The 17,053-nt window shown below is 45.4% G+C and overlaps 2 protein-coding genes across 5 annotated transcripts in view; one reads left to right on the top strand and one right to left on the bottom strand.

Annotated features, from left to right (window-relative positions):
• Window positions 1-7,048, bottom strand: part of TLN2 (talin 2) — a 149,603-nt gene extending 142,555 nt beyond the window's left edge. For all 3 annotated transcript variants that reach the window (XM_068144034.1, XM_068144033.1, XM_068144032.1), the window contains exon 1: window positions 6,910-7,048. The gene's annotated coding sequence lies outside the window, so the exon portion shown is untranslated. The remainder of the gene's footprint in view (window positions 1-6,909) is intronic.
• Window positions 7,049-7,132: 84 nt separating this feature from the next.
• The window catches only part of LOC137443885 (C2 calcium-dependent domain-containing protein 4C-like), a 28,203-nt gene continuing 18,282 nt past the window's right edge, over window positions 7,133-17,053 (top strand). Inside the window, exons 1-2 of one of the 2 annotated variants that reach the window (XM_068144037.1) lie at window positions 7,133-7,690; window positions 16,724-16,852. The gene's annotated coding sequence lies outside the window, so the exon portion shown is untranslated. Of the gene's footprint in view, window positions 7,998-16,723; window positions 16,853-17,053 lie in introns of both variants that reach the window. The other variant, XM_068144036.1, reaches the window with a different exon arrangement.

The raw sequence follows: 17,053 nt of genomic DNA, 5'->3' as shown, positions 1-17,053 counted from the left end.
GCTTTTTTAAACTGAAGCTGCACATTTATCTCCTTCTCCCTGTAAGAGTGCCTTCAGTGATACCCTGTGCCACTGGTTCTTTCTGCTTGACCCTGCATGCCTGCTGTACAGTATCAGCTCCCACTTGATCCTTTCCCCAGATGGTTCAGATATCTCTTGTTGCTGAAGAGGTGTTTCCTTATACAGAAACAAAAACAAATCTAAAAATATTTTAGTCAAAAATGGGAAAATTATGAAACTTGCAGGGTATAGAGAACCAAAGCATTCAAATTCTACTTCCTGATGTCATTTATTTGTATATTTATTTGTAGACCCATTGCTGAATTTTGCCTCTGTCCTGGTACTTCAATATTTTTATTGTGTCTAAGCATTATGTAACCTGGTTCTACACCATCACTACATTCCTCCCACAGTCTGCCCCAATAGATTACCATAGGTGTTCTCTTCCACAAGGATTATAATTTGTGTCTGGCATTCATAACCTGCCTTTGCTGCTTCCATGCTCTCTGCCAAGTGCCACCTTGCTGTTTCTGGATACAAAGCATTTGGCACATTTACCCTGAACAAAGGTAAAAGGTGCTTTAACATAAATGCCTTCAAGGCTAATTAATGTTTCCACTTGTACAGATTAAAGCCTGATATTTGCTATCAGTAAGTTTTTGAGACTGCTTTATGCTTACATATTTATGTAAGGTCTACCTAATCATTAGATCTCACATTCCAGAAAAATCACAACTTTCCCACTAGTACATAGCACCACTGTGAACAAGCCATAGTTTAAACTGGGATTGAGGTAGCTGAAACAAAGGGTTATTTACCACAGGACAGATATCAACTACCAAGAAAGGTAAGAGAGATCATCATATGAAGATAAACAAGTATATGTAATATGAAAAGCATCACACAACTCTGAAGGCCCTTCTAAGCTTAGAAAGTCAGTCTATTGTTTAAGAGGTTCTCACACTACATGCCAACAGCTTCAGAAAAACTAAACACTTTGATATACTGATATAATGAATCTCTCTACCACAGCTGACAGCCAACCATTCACAGGATCACAGAATGGTAGGCATTGGGAGGGACCTCCCAAGATGGAGTCCATCCTCTCAGACAGAGCAGGACCACAGAATCTAGTGCAGGATGCACAGGAATGCATCCAGATGTGTCTTGAAAGTCTCCAGAGAAGGAGACTCCACAACCCCTCTGGGGAGCCTGTTCCAGTGCTCTGCGACCCTCACAGTGAAGAAGTTCCTCCTCATGTTAAGGTGGGAACCTCCTGTGCTGTAGTTTATATCCATTCCCCCGTCACAGGGTACAACTGAGCAGAGCCTTTCCCCTCCCTCTTGACACCCAGCCCTCAGATATTTACAAACATTTATTAAATCCAGTTCTGGAGCCCCTATTACAAGAGGGATGTGGAGGTGCTGGAACGTGTCCAGAGAAGGGCCACAAGGATGATCAGGGGCTGGAGCACCTCTCCTATGAGGACAGACTGAAGGAGTTGGGGCTGTTCAGTCTGCAGAAGAGAAGGCTCTGAGGTGACCTCATTGTGGCCTTCCAGTATCTGAAGGGGGCCTACAGGAAGGCTGGGGAAGGACTTCTCAGGATCTCAGGTAGTGATAGGACTAGGGGGAATGGAATGACGCTGGAGGTGGGGAGATTCAGGCTAGATGTGAGGAGGAGGTTCTTCACCATGAGAGTGGTGAGACCCTGGAATGGGCTGTCCAGGGAGGTGGTCGAGGCCCCGTCCCTAGGGGTGTTTAAGAGCAGGCTGGATGAGGCTCTGTCCAGCCTGATCTAGTGTGGGGTGTCCCTGCCCATGGCAGGGGGGTTGGAACTAGATGATCCTTGTGGTCCCTTCCAACCCTGAATGAAACTATGAAACTATGAAATCCCTTCTCAGTCTTCTCCCGACTAAAAAGCCCCAGGTGTCTCAGCCTCTCTTCATAGGGCACATGCTCCTTTACCTTAGTTATTCTCACAGTCCTCCATTGTGACTCTCTCAAGTAAATCCCTGTCCCTTCTGAACTGAGGAGCCCAAAACAGGACACAATATTCCAGGTGAGGTCTCACCAGGGCAGAGTAGATGGGAAGAAGAACCTCCCTCGATCTGCTGGACACACTCCTCTTAATGCACCCCAGGATCCCATTGGCCCTCTTGGCCACAAGGGCATATTGCTGACCTATGGTTAACTTGTTATCCACCAGGACTCCCAAGTCCTTGCCCATGGGGCTGTACTCAAGTCAAAAAACTAAACAGCCCATGTAGTACTACTGATTCTTTATCACCTCAATTGTTATTTGCTGTGATTTAGAAGATGGAGAGCCTCCTGCTTATTCCTAGGTTGCATATCATATTCTCATGGAAATAAGAAATCTCAACCCTACAAAAGTTGCCAGATAGAAAGGCACAAAGTTTGTTTTAAAATTCACTTCAGTTCACACTTTCACCCTGCTGCCCAAACACAGAAAGATGAGCTACCTACTGGGAATGCAAGGAAGGCAGATTCAAGTGCCAGCCTGACCCATCTTGGCAGAAATTCAACTGATTGCTGCCAAACGAAAGGACTACGAGTAAGAAGTCAGCACTGTAGTACTGTAAAGGTATTTGAAGACACGACTTACTGTTGTATGGTCACCCTCACCTTGTGAAGTCAGTCAGTGCCTTTTCTAACTTTATGAAGATGCCTGGGTAAAAAGGCACTGGAGCTTTGAGAACTAGGGGGTAGGATCTCTGGGGATGGAATCCCAGCTTGCAACTGGAAGTTGAAAATATCAAAATGTTACCACAATTGCTTCAAGTACACAGGCAAATTCAAACTCAATTCCAAGATAAGCATGTGTGCACACAACACACCCAGGGAAATGGTTCTCTGACACTGCGGTGAAATAGATTTTAAGCAGCATTAGCAGGGACAGAAACCTAGAAAATCTGGTGTTCACAACTACCAGTCTGGCATCAAAACCAATCACAGGTTCTGCATCACCCTTCTTATTCCCGAACATACCAAAGGCACAGCTTTACTACACCCAGAAGGCCACGATTCTCTAATTATTGATCAGACCCAAGATTTTGTGGAACACTGTAGTACTTGTGCATCAAGAGTAGCTTGGGCTACCTTCGAAAACAATCTGACATTCTTTTTGAAAACAAACAGATTGTTTAATCACAACATAAAAAATAAGCATAAAAGAGGGTAAGACACAGCATGACATCCATAATCACAACAATCTCATCCACAGAGTTGCAAAAGCCTACATTATTCTGCGTAACATAGCCTTTGGAATTTGGTAGCCAGGATATTCTGGAAAAAACCCTCTGCTTTATCATTTGCCTCTCTCCTGCCCTGCAAAGTTCCTCAGCTCAATTCAACTTATACTCTTATAACCATGTGTGGTCAAAATCAGAATTCCAGAAGCAAAACCTCTGCATTCTCCTTCAGGTGCCAACAAACAGAACTACCTGAAACTACAATTTCCAACTGCATACCAGTAGCATCTGTCCCAACTGACATGCTCAAATCCAAAAGTAGAGAAATGAAACCCAATATACAAAATGCTGCCTATTAAGACAGCCTCTCCTGATTTGCAGCAACACTCAACCATTTTGCTTGCTGTCTCAGTTCGCATCAGCATTCTGTTGTCTGCAGAAACATGCATAAGCAGACTTGCCAAACATTTTAAAGATCCATGAGGAGAGAAAAACAATTTTTGAAAACTGGATATGGTGGTCTGTAAACACATTCATACTTCTTTCCTAATTATGGCCTGGTGCAAAGGCAGCATCTGGGTAAGAACTTCTTAGCACAAAAACACATATTTAAAAAATCAAACAAACCAACCAACCAAACCAACCCACCCACACCTCAGAATGCCTACACACTGGGCAATTTATTGAAATCTCTGAGGTTCAGACAGGACTAGGAGCTGAGAATTACTTCAAATAGTGTTTTCAGTACTTCAGTATTAAAATTTTGGCTTGGAATGATGCTTCAGCAAATGGTATTGCTCCCATTTCACAAGCATACAAACTGATATTCCAAGAGCTCTCTTACATTACAATACCACAAGAAGGAATGAAAATGGATGTCTGGACTACTCTCTTACTGTGGTGATGACTTACTACTGGCAGCTTTGAAAGCTGCCTAGACCTTGCATCTGCACAGATTTAACAAATACCTATTATACATATATATCATATAAAAACTACGCCACCCAAATATTAATGCTTCAAAACATCCTTGCTGTGCTGAGTCAAATCTTTGTAGAAACAATACCAAGTAAGAGAAGGCTTTCACAGCAAAATAATTTAAGTCATCCTGAAGATTATGCAGTTCAAGCTGTGCCACAGCCTGATAGTTGTTTCAAGCACACTCCTCCTTCTCCAAAATAAAATACTTGTATCTGTTGCAGTAGTATTTTGTGCTAAAAGTTATAAATACAACTTTAAATGCATTTCCTAATCTAAGTAGAATTCAGTGATTAGATTAACTGGCAAACGATGAAAGAAGTCTCAGTAAAACCGTACAACAAACCAAGTCCAGAGCAAAATTACTTAAACCTTTGCAGTTCAAACATAATTTAGTCTCTCAACATCATCTACTCCTAACCAATCTATCCATCACACATACCACCAAAACCCTCTTGCTCACTCAGGCACTACTGCAGTGCAATGGCAACGTTTCAAAACAACTTAAATTAGGCTGCACTACATTCCATTACATGATATCATGCAACAGATGTTACTCTAAGAACACACAGGACAACTATTCAGGGTAAAACACTATAATTTGAAAGGTTAAATGAATGGATATCCTATATAAAATTACTGTCATCTTTATCAAAATTTATACTGAGATTCAGAACTTCATATTGTCCAAGTTTGTTGCAGTTAACCCAGAGACTTAGACCAGCCATCAGAAAGAACTATTCTTATTTTACTTCAGCTTAATAACTTTGCCACCAACAGATAAGATGGACAAAAACTCCACTTAACCCTTGATTTCTGCAGTGACCAGTGAGTTAAATGAGGCTTACCAAACTTGTGAAATGCACTTGCCAGAGGCAAGAAATCTCTCCCCACTCCCTGCTGAGCTGCATTGTAACCTTCAGTCTTAAAGTACTGACTTGAAAACTTTATTTTTTGAAAATTAAAGCAGAAAAGGTATTTCAGCCAACTTAGTTCAGAGTTAACTTCAACAGCTGTACTGTTGGAAGAATGGCTGACCATTATCCCAAACAGATATGAAAGCTTTCCATACATATTACAGTATGTAAGGTATTTAATACTGACAGCTTGTGATCATACTTGTAACACACTGCTGTACACAAGTAAGATGCCAAGCAAGAGCCATCTCAGAAACATGACACTTGTTTACTTTTTAATCATATGGACATTTTTCCATGGCTGATGGGTTCTCTTGATGCACAACTCCTGATGTCTTTAAATATGCTTTCAAACTCAGACCTATCTTAATACAGCTCAAATCCCAGCTTTAAAATACAGGTTTGCAAAATGAACTTCTAACAGATTCATAAGGACATGGGCAATTGGTTAATTTGACAGTTGCTTCAGTCAATGAATATTCCCATAATCTTTCTAATTTGACACTGCAGCAGCATTTTAACACACGAAAACTAAAGCCTAAATAAATTGAAGTACTCGGTCAGTAGAACAAAAGCACTACGTAAGGTGAGCACAAAGACATCAGAGGCCCCACTTTCCAGGCAGGTGTTCCCACGCAGTGCCCAGGTAGTGGCACTGTGTTGGTGCCCTCTAGTCATCCGAAGGTAAGACCTGCCTGCACCCCACAGCCATCTGCTAGGGTAATATGGAAGAAAGAGAGCTGCAGGACACGTAGGGGTACCCCAACCCATAGCGTGGGCAGGCCTTCCGCAAGCACACACCGCCGTCTCATACCAAGGGAGGTTCAACGCTTCAGCCAGCAGCGGGCACGAAGCCCTGCTGCACCGGGACAGGTAGGTCTGAGTCGCTGGCCCATTGCAGGCTGCCAGGCCAGCCCGGGGAAGGGAGAGGCCGCGAAACAGTGCGGTTCACCCGCCCACCCATCCCTGTCCGCGCTGCTCAGGGGCGGACGCGTCCTTCCCTCCTCTCCGGGGTGGCCCTACAGGACCGGCCTGAGCCCCGCTTCCAACCCGAGCCCCGCTTCCAACCCGAGCCGTCCCACGGGTTCGGTGTGAAGCGGTAGATATATACAGACAGATGGACATTAAACACACGCGGAACGATCGTCCTTGGGAGGTCGTCGCTTCGCAACGTGTTGCGAAAAAGATTTTTCTCCATCGCGGTCGCCTGTAGCGACCAACAGCTCCGTCCCTCGGGCAAATCTACCCCCCAACCCGGCTACGCAAAGCTCCCCCAGACAGGCTGCGAGGAGCCAGGAGAAGCTGGACGCTGGACGCTATACAGCACACGAGGGGATCCTAAAGGACCGCGATTTCCCCACCAGCCCAACCAGGCTCCTTACGAAGGAAAGGTGAACCAGGGACGCTCTTTCCTTGCTGGGGCTCAGCCCGCAGCGGAGTCCCTACCAAGCCACGGCAACCCGTCTCCCCGCACGGCATCGGGCCGGGCTATTACAGTTCTCCCTGGAACCGGCAACTTGTTGGGCGGGCAGCACTCGGCGCGGGCGAGGCTGTGCCGGACGGAGCGCAGCTCCCGCCGTGGGAACGGCCACCGGCATCTGCTGCCTGCCTGGCTCGGGGTAACGCAGTGCCTGCAAGCAAAACCCAATGCCAGCTGAGTCGCCGCAGGCACGGACCGGCTCCGCGCTCCCGCCACTCAGCCCTGCGCTGAGTCTTCCCCCTCTCGGCGGCTCAGCACGGACCAGACACTCCATGCAACGTGCAACGGCAGGGCAGGACAAGGGGGTCCTCGCGGGCTCCTACCGGGAAAGGCGTTACTGTAGCACTGCAAAGCACCTAAGCCCCGCCGCTCGCTCGCTTCCTTCCTTCCTTCCTTCCCCCCCGCTCGCTTGCCGCCCGCTCCCGCCTGCTTCGCCGCCGCCGCCCACAGCTGCCGCCGCTGCGGACTCCAGGCGCAGACCCCCGCCGGGGAGGGCAGGAAGCGCGTCATCATTCCGGGACCGCTCCACCGCCCTTCGCCCGGCACGGCACGGCACGGCCCGCTCCGCCGCCGCAAAGCCCATGGCGCGGGAAGCCCGGGACGCCGGCCCACCAGCCCAGCCTGAGCGACCCGCGGCTCCCGCCCTCCTCCCTCTCCGCTGCGCCTGGAGAGCGGCGGGAAAGGAGCCCCGCCTCAGCTGGCTCGCCGGGCTGAGGGCTTAGGGCTCACCTTACCTGGGCATGTGGGAGAGGCACCTCCGGTGTCCGCGGCCCTCGCCGAAGCGACGAGGTGGCGTCGACGTCCGCTCTGCCCGTCCACGATGGCAGTCATCGGAGGGACCGACGACTCCTCAGGAAGGAGAAGGACGAGGAGGGCGGCCGGGGGAACGCAGCATTTTTCACTTGGAGGGGAATATCAAGCTGCAGGGCACAGCGGCCCCGGGGCGGGGGTGCAGCCGGCTCGCTGTGGAGGCGCGAGGCGCCCGCCAGCCCAGCTCCTGAGGCAGAGCGCGCGCACGGCTTCACGCCTCGCGGAGGCGCGCGGTGCTGTGGCGGCTCTGGAGGTCCCTGTCACGGCCGGCGAGGTCCCTGTCGCGACAGTTTGGTGAGCGCGCGGGCCCTGGACTGAAGACTAAATGCGTGCCTGCGGCACACCTGGGCTCAGACCGCACTGCCGTGCTCTGCGCCGGGGCAGATTTCCCGACCAGACAATTGGGAGGCGCGGATGTCACCCAGGCCCCGTCAGCATGCGCACTCCCTCCTCCTGCTCCTGGTCCAGAGACTTCAAGCAAAACCCTGTGGGCAGAGATGGTTTCAAAGTTGCAAAAATGCCTAGATACAGCCCGTAGGCTTTGAAAGCAATCCCAGCTGCCTTTGGATTCTGTTGCATTCGGCACTTAGAAGCAACACCAGTAAGACCTAGGCTGCTGCAGCAGCAGTCAGGAATTTATAACACAGCCCCATATCATTGCAACTGTTCTAGTACTGTAATGGGTTGTAGGACTGTAAATCAATCTGTAGGACTGTAAATCAATATATAGGGAAGCAATTATTCCGTGTATTCAGCTCTAGTGAGGTTTATGAAAGCCAGGTCTTACCTGACTAATCTGGTCTCCTACAATAAGGTGAGCCACCTAGCAGATGAGCTAAAGGGCCATGGACATTGTCTATCTGGACTTTAGTAAAGCCTTTGACACTATCTCCCACACCATCCTCCTTACAAACTCATGGCACAAGGCTTGGATAAGTGCATTCTGCATTGAATTAAACACTGACTGGATGACCAGGCCCAAAGAGTGGCAAATGGCACTAAATCTGGCTGGTGCCCAGTCAGTAGTGATGCTGCTGCTAGTGACTCTTCAATAGCTTTATCAGTGATCTGGGTGAGAGGACTGAGTGCACTCTCACTGAGTTTGCAGGTGACACTAAGCTGGGTGGCTATGTCAGTCTGCTAGAGGGTAGGGAAGCTTTACAACAGGATCTGGACAGGTTAGATCTATGCACCAAGGCTAATTGTATGATGTTCAAGGTTCAAGCACCAGGTCCTCCACATGGGTCACAACAGCCCATGGTAAGCTACAGACCTGGGGATGCATGGTTGGGAAGGTGCGACTTGGGGAGTAACCTGGGGGAATTGGTTGACACTGGACTGAATATGAGTTAGCAGTGTGCCCAGGTGGTCAAGAAAGCCAGTGGTATCCTGGCTTGTATTAGAAGTGTTGTGGCCAGCAGGAACAGGGAGGTGATCATCCCCCTGTGCTCAGCACTGGTGAGGCCATACCTCATGTACTGTGTTTGGTTCTGGGCCCCTCTCTACAGGAAGGACATTGAGGTGCTGGAGTATGTTCAGAGAAGGGCAACAAGGCTCATGAAGGACATGGGCACATGGCCTCTGAGGAATGTCTGAGAGAGCTGGGGTTGCTCAGTCTGGAGAAGAGGAGGCTGAGGGGAGACCTCATCACTCTCTACAGCTACCTGAAGGGAGGCTAGAGCAAGGAGGGGGACAGCCTCTTCTTGGAGTCAAGGAACAGGACTAGAGGAAATTATTTTAAGCTGCACCAGGAGAGGTTCAGGCTGGATGTTAGGAAATATTTCTTCACAGAGAGGGTTCTTGAACATTGGAATGGTCTGACCAGGGCAGTGGTGGAGTCACCATCCCTGGAGGTGTTTCAGCACTGTGTGGACATGGCACTTGGGCACATGGTTTAGTGTTGATCCTTCAGTACTGGGTCAAAGGCTGGACTGGATGATCTTTGAGGTCTCTTCCAACCAGATGTATTCTTTGATTTTGTGATTACGCTTGACAAGAAGATTGTAGCCAGGTGAGTGTTGGTCTCTTCTTTCAATTAACAAGTTATACAATGAAAGGAAATGGCCTCAAGTTTTTCCAGAGGAGGTTTAGGTTAGACATTAGGGAAAATTTCTTCAGGGAAATGGTTGTAATGCACTGAAACAATCTGCTCAGGGAAGTGGTGGAGTTCCCATCTCCACAGGTATTTAGAAGCCATGTGGATGTAGTGCTGAGGCACAGGGCTCAGTGGTGAACTTGGCAAGTGCTGGGCTAATAGTAGGAGAAAATTGGTTAGAGACAAACACTAACCAACCTCCTAGATCCTATCCTATCCAAATGGTTTTTATATACTACTTATCTGGTCAGTAAACCAATATATTGATTATCAGAGACTCTGTAGTTTTCAATATTAAGGAACCAACTATCCTATCCTATCCTATCCTATCCTATCCTATCCTATCCTATCCTATCCTATCCTATCCTATCCTATCCTATCCTATCCTGTCCTGTCCTACCCTATCCTATCCTATCCGGCTCTGTGTCCTAGAGAAGACAAGAGAGAGAGAGGATGGTTAGGATGGTTAGTAACTAACTAAGACAAGAGAGAGAGAGAAAGAGAGGATGGTTAGTTAGTCACTAACCATCCTCTCTGTCTTCTGATAATCATTATATTGGTTTATTGATTAGATAAGTAGTATATAAAAGACATGAATAGAATAAACCTTTATTAGAATAGAATAAACCAAACCAGGTTGGAAGAGACCTTCAAGATCATTGTGTCCAACCCATCAACCAATCCAACCCACCCAAACAGCTAACCCATGGCACCAAGCATCCCATCAAGTCTCCTCCTGAACACCTTCAATGACGGCGACTCCACCACCTCCCCAGGCAGCCCATTCCATAGCGCAATCACTCTTTCTGTATAGAACTTCTTCCTAACATCCAACCTGAACCTCCCCTGGCGCAGCCTGAGACTGTGTCCTCTTGTTCTGGTACTGGCTGCCTGGGAGAAGAGACCATCATCCGCCTGTCTACAACCTCCCTTCAGGTAGTTGTAGAGAGTGATAAGGTCACCCCTGAGTCTCCTCTCCTCCAGGCTAAGCAACCCCAGCTCCCTCAGCCTCTCCTCATAGGGCTTGTGTTCCAAACCCCTCACCAACTTTGTTGCTCTTCTCTGGACTCGTTCCAGCAAGTCAACCTCCTTCCTAAACTGAGGGACCCAGAACTGGACACAGGACTCGAGATGTGGCCTAACCAGTGCAGTATACAGGGGCAGAATGACCTCCCTGCTCCTGCTGGCCACTCTGTTCCTGATGCAGGCCAGGATGCCATTGGCCCTCTTGGCTGCCTGGGCACACTGCAGGCTCATGTTCAGCCTACCATCGACCAGTACCCCCAGGTCCCTCTCTGCCTGGCTGCTCTCCAGCCACTCTGACCCCAGCCTGTAGCACTGCATGGGGTTGTTGTGGCCAATGTGCAGAACCCGGCACTTGGATGCGTTAAATCTCATGCCGTTGGACTCTGCCCATCTGTCCAGCCTGTCGAGGTCCCTCTGCAGAGCCTCTCTACCCTCCAGCAGATCAACTCTTGCCCCCAGCTTGGTGTCGTCAGCAAATTCATTGATGATGAGTCAATGCCCTCATCCAGATCATCAATAAAGATGTTAAAGAGCACAGGGCCCAGCACTGATCCTTGGGGCACACCACTAGTGACTGGCCGCCAGCTGGATGTGGCACCATTCACCACCACTCTCTGGGCTCGGCCATCCAGCCAGTTCCTAACCCATCGCAGTGTGCTCCCATTCAAGCCATGGGCTGACAGCTTGGCCAGGAGTTTGCTATGGGGGACGATGTCAAAGGCCTTGCTGAGGTCCAGGTAGACTATATCCACAGGCCTCCCCACATCCACCAGGCGGGTCACCTGATCGTAGAAAGAGATCAGGTTGGTCAGGCAGGACCTGCCCTTCCTAAATCCATGCTGGCTAGGCCTGATCCCTTGGCCATCCTGTAAGTGCTGTGTTACTGCACTCAGGATGACCTGTTCATGATCTTGCCTGGCACTGAGGTCAGGCTGACAGGCCTGTAATTCCCTGGCTCATCCAACCGACCCTTCTTATGGACGGGCACCACGTTGGCCAGCTTCCAGTCCTCTGGGACCTCACCAGTGAGCCAGGACTGCTGGAAAATTATGGAGAGTGGCTTGGCCAGCTCGTCTGCCAGCTCTCTCAGCACCCTAGGATGAATCCCATCTGGTCCCATGGACTTGTGGGGATCTAAGCTGCTAAGGAGAGTTCCAACCATCTCCTCATGGAACACAGGGAAACTGTGCAGCTCCCTGACTCCTTCTGCCAGCTCTGCAGGCCAGCTGTCAGGAAGACGTTCTGTCCTTCTAGTAAAAATTGAGGCAAAGAAGGTGTTAAGTATCTCTGCCTTTTCCTCATCCTTTGTTACAATGTTCCCCTCCGTGTCCACCAAGGAGTGGAGGTTGTCCACATAGGATAAGAGAGGATGGTTGGTTTCTTAATATTGATAACTACTGAGTCTGATAATTAATACATTGGTTTATTGATTAGGTAAGTGGTATATAAAAGACATGAACATAGGATAGGATAGGATAGGATAGGATAGGATAGTTGGTTTCTTAAGGATGTAGGAGGTTGGTTAGTGTTTATTCATTACTATTAGAAGGACTTAATGATCTTAAATGTCTCTTTCAACTAAAAACAATTCTATGATTCTCTATTGATAGCAATATAAGAAAATAAACAGTTAAGGAAACTTAAGTCCCTATGTGAATTAGTTTAATATATACTGGGGCCTCTGTCAGTAAGACTGAGACAGTTAAAAATCATGTAATTAGAATATTTGATTTAGCTGAACTACAGCCATTAGTAAATATTTTTACTTGTAAGAAGATTAAACTTCTTACAGAAACTATACAGATGGTTTTGTTTTCAAGAGTAATTTTACTGCAACAAAGTAACCTTAAGACACTGAACTCACATACAGTTGGGCTATGACACAGTCCAATACAGTTATCAACATACTTCATGGAGGGCTTGTTTAAGACATTCCTACAAAACTTACCATGTTACCTAGTTACAAAACCTATCCAGGTTTTCTTACACACTGGGACTACAAGGTGTATAAAAGCATTACAATATTAACATTTGTAATAATCACTTCAGCAGGGGAACAACTGTCTGCCATGTTAGTAGAGTCTCCACAGGGTTTGCTTTGTAACTTGCAAGTACTTGACAATACACCTGTTTTACAAATGAATTATCATATGTTACTAAAGAGATACTGTTGTGTCTGTTAGTGGGGAGTAAAAAAAGCAACAAAAAGTAATAACTAAAGAACTTGTGGTTTAGAGGCAGTTTTACACATGTAAGTCACCTGTGAACAGCCATAACATTTTGTATAAGGAGCAGCTTTCCCCCCACCCCAGCCTTTTTCTCAGGATAATGATATGCTTCCAACAACGCAGCTTTCCATATTTGGCATGCAGCTTAAACTCACCTCTTACAAAATACATAATGACCATTTCATATGTTTCTGCAGTATAATCCTATTTCCTGGCTGCAATACTGCTGCAGAATAAACTTCCCCTTCATTGCATTAGCTTTTTCTGCCTTACAAGCTTCACTTTAAAACCTTTCCTTAGCCTCTGTGTTCTCTCACCCACAAGGCCACAATTTCAGTCTCTGTTGCTTTTGTCATTTCTGTATTCTAATTCTCAGTTGACAGGAAGGTTGTTTAAGCCTCAGTAGTGCACTGCCTTCCAAACAGCTCCTTTGGAATCTTTTTAACATGATATCAGTAAAGATACCCCCAATCCCAATGAACAACATTTTACTACATTGAGTGCACTGGTGAGATCAGGCTTCCCTGTATCAGTTCTGTATCCTGCTACTTGCAATACATCTGTGTATCTGAACACATTTACTATTTTCCTTGGTACCAAGAAAGTGACTTTTGGGGCACAGATCAGCTGTTGTTTTTTTTTTCCTCTGCATTGTCCCAAATACAAGAGAGTCAGAGCACACACCTGTGTTCTACAGTAACTATCCATGATAATACTGTTGCAATAATAAATGAGGTATCCTGTCAATCTGTCATCTGAGTATCCATCTTTTGCTATTTCAGTAATGAAAAATATCCACATTTTTTTTCTACAGTACAGTGGATATAGAGAACAGAAGTGTAACTTCCTGATTCCTTTACATCAAAAGTGTCAAAATTTGCAGATAGGTGCATTTCCCATAGAGAAAAAAATAGCCACAGTATAGATGAACCTGAAAGCACGTACAGAAATATTATACTCACATAATCCAAAATGTCTTCAGTGTTTCTGCAGAAGTTTTGGACTTTCATTTCTTTTCTGTTCAGTCTGACACTTTTTTCCTGGATTTTACCAGTCACAGTTCTGGAGTTTGAGATATTAATATCTGCATGGTGTAATAATCTCCTGAGATAAAATCAGACTCCAGCTGCAGTTACCAGCTGTGACACATAATGTTTATGATTTGTTGTGATTGGGAAAAAAATAGCATTTTAGAATAAAATATTTAACATCTCTAGGTCTTATTTGTATTCAAGGACTGTTTTAAAATTGAGACACTGTATTTGGCATCTGACTTAATTTCTGAGGTTACATTGTCCTTCCTTTCCAGCTGTTGTAACACTTTATCTTTCCATCTCCTAATTACTACACCCCAGAGCTTTAAGGGCAAGTGTGCTTTGTCACACTAAGAACTACAGCAACCTTATGTATGTGTATGAAGTGAAATGGGACAGGTGTGTGAACCTAGGGATGTTTAGTGGATTGCAAGTGAGGCAGTAAGACTGGGGACATTTTTTTCCAGTTGTGCTCCAGAGGCACATGTTAAGCAATCCCCTCAAAGCAGAGGCATGAAACACCTACATAGACTATCCATAAACACTTTTTTCCCCCCTTTCATCTACTTGACTAACAACTATTTAGGTGTTCCTGAAAAGACTACTAATTTGTTTGGGATTCCTGCACTCTTCTCTTATAAGATCATTAAGACTTTACACCTTACAAAATCTAGTGCAGCTGTCTATTGACTTTTTAGCTTTCATTTGTGAATCAACTTAGCCCTCTAGATAATTCTGCTATTCGGATATTGAGCTGATTATCTTCTGATAATTATTTGTACATGGACTTTTTGTTTCTTCTTTGACTAATGGGTTTCTTGACACTGGGCTGATTCTTCAGATTTGCACAGTAATTTCCAGTAATTTGTTAGGAAAAAAAAAAAACTCTCTAGATTGATACCCTCAACAAAGAAATTGGGTAACAAGGGATCAGTGCCCTCTCATCTTAAACTAGTAGGCTTGTGGTATTCAAGGTCAGGCAAAGTTGTAGCAATCTTGTCATGACCTTACCTTTTTTTTTCTTTTTGTGGCTCCACTAATTTTAGTCATGATAAAGACAGGGCACTGATTGATGTCTGTCAGTCTAGGATCAGCTGATCTTACAAGTTCTTTTTTAGTTCTGCTATGTTACAGTCTAAAATGCAGTTTCTCTTTGAGATTGTATTTCTCTGGTGTGGCATTTATAGCTACACAAAATCAGTCAGCTATTTCTAAATGAGACGCTTTAGAGAGTTAACATTTTTGGTAAGGAATACTCAAGACCAAGACTGCAGAAAACGAAAGAGATATCTTGGTACCTAATATCAAAGGGAGAACCAGTTTCAAGAACTTAAAGAGAATAAAGGATAGTATTGTAATTCAGAAAATGTCAGCCCCAGCAAAGTTAATGGGACACAGATTTGGCAATGTGGGAGGTCAGAAGACTAAGAACAAGGGCAGTACCCCTCTCAGTTGTATCCCAGATAGTACTCAGGAGTGGAAAGGTCATAAGTTGGTCCCCTAGTCATTCGTCTGGCTACATTCAGGCGTGATATTGTATCATCAAAAAAATTCTGACTCCCAAACAGCAGTGTTTTTCTGTAATGCTGTCCTTTAGAAGGTAACCCAAGTTTCAACTACAAACCCCTTGTGGCTTCTGACAAACATGTTTTAACGTGACTGTTTGCAGCTTAACTCTGATCTGACGAGCACTTCCAGGTTTTCAAAGCTGCTATGAGAAGAATCAAAGTAAATATGAGGACTGCTGTCTGCAGACCCACATGTGTTTAGCTAAGTAACAATTCTCAATAGAACAGTAGGCAATGCACAGTGTTTAGAATTCAGATACTCCAGGATGTACATACAAACACCCTTTTCCTGGTTGTTTTTAAAGGCACCTACTAATTTAGCATTAGTTTTTTTAAGTTTGGCTCTTTAATTTTTGTTTGTTTTTATTGTCCCTATCTAAAGCTGGACCATTAAATTACACAGGGAAATACTGTATTGTAGTTTTGAAAATAAGATTTAGTCTTCTAAACTGCTTGGGTATTAGAGAGTGATCCAAATCAGATGTGACTTGTATGGAGTTATGTTGAACTTTTTGCTTTGTTTGAAATTCATATCATGCAGCAATGGTGGTGTTTTTTCAATTGCCTGTATTTTAAGGATGCTGATAGAGCACTGGAGCAATGCCAGGTATTTTAGGAAACACGTTGCTGCTTCTCTGGCTCCCCAGATGTTGCATTATATTGAGTTTGTTGCTGGAATGAAGAAAAACTTTTACTGTACTTTTTTAACTATTGTGATTCAGTGTTACTGAAAAATCCTTGCCTTTAAAATGAGAGATGTTAGCACCTTGTCTTCAAACAAATCACTTAGATTACATTCACTGTAATGCATATATAACTTTTCTTACTCTTATACAATCTCCTTCAATGACTGGCAACAGCTGAGTCTCATTTTTATCATGTGGCTTTATTGTTCAGAATTACTCATTAGTTGTTATGATTTATAACAGCAAAAGTCTTTGATGCTTTAAAACAATGGAGCACAGACTTAGACATATTTAAATGAGTCCAAGAGACGCATTGTCTGAGTCTGTGCAGTACCAGAGGAGAGAGCTATGGCTGAGACAGGATTATTTCCTGCTGGAGGTTTGCCAAAGAAAAACTGGTGGTGGTCACACTATTCTTTACTAGGAGCCTCTTTTAATGTGTATGTTTAATAAAGCACTAAGATCTGGGCTCACAGTGTGAACTTCATGTGTACAAAGAATGTAACTCTTCAAATTGATCAATATTTATTTGCAAACTTTTAGCTCAAGAAAGAACATCCCAGAGTACAAGCTTTGAGGCCATGTTGTGTTTTAGCACTACTTTGGGTTTGTGGAGCTGAAATATTAGATAAGCTTTGCTCCTTCCTGTGCCTCCTATTCAATTGCTGTGTTCTCTTTATGGTCACACAGGGATTTACATGGCATGGCCCCAGGCTTCTGCAGGCAGCCAGCACTACTGCAATTACTGCTCTTCACTGGAGAGCCAAGGAATGAAATCACAGGAAAATAGAGCTGTGTCTTGGGATGGTTACCTCTAAGGTAAGGCACGTGGTAGGGCAGAGCACAGGAGGATATCAGTCAGCTTGGCTGATGGGAAGCTACCTATGCCTATTTGTCAGTCCATTTCTCCCTTCTCTGTGTTTCTTTTCCTCATCCTTGTAATTTACTTGATACATAGCATTTTGAATTGGTACTGTAAGCAGTTGAGCATGGAGCTGTGAGCACAGGCAGGTGGGCTTG

Source organism: Melanerpes formicivorus, unplaced genomic scaffold (assembly GCF_026170545.1).
Source record: "Melanerpes formicivorus ecotype bairdi unplaced genomic scaffold, bMelFor1.0.p_v2 SCAF_10, whole genome shotgun sequence".
In the NCBI taxonomy this organism is placed as follows: Eukaryota; Metazoa; Chordata; class Aves; order Piciformes; family Picidae; genus Melanerpes; species Melanerpes formicivorus.
This window is presented reverse-complemented; position numbering and strand designations above follow the sequence as displayed.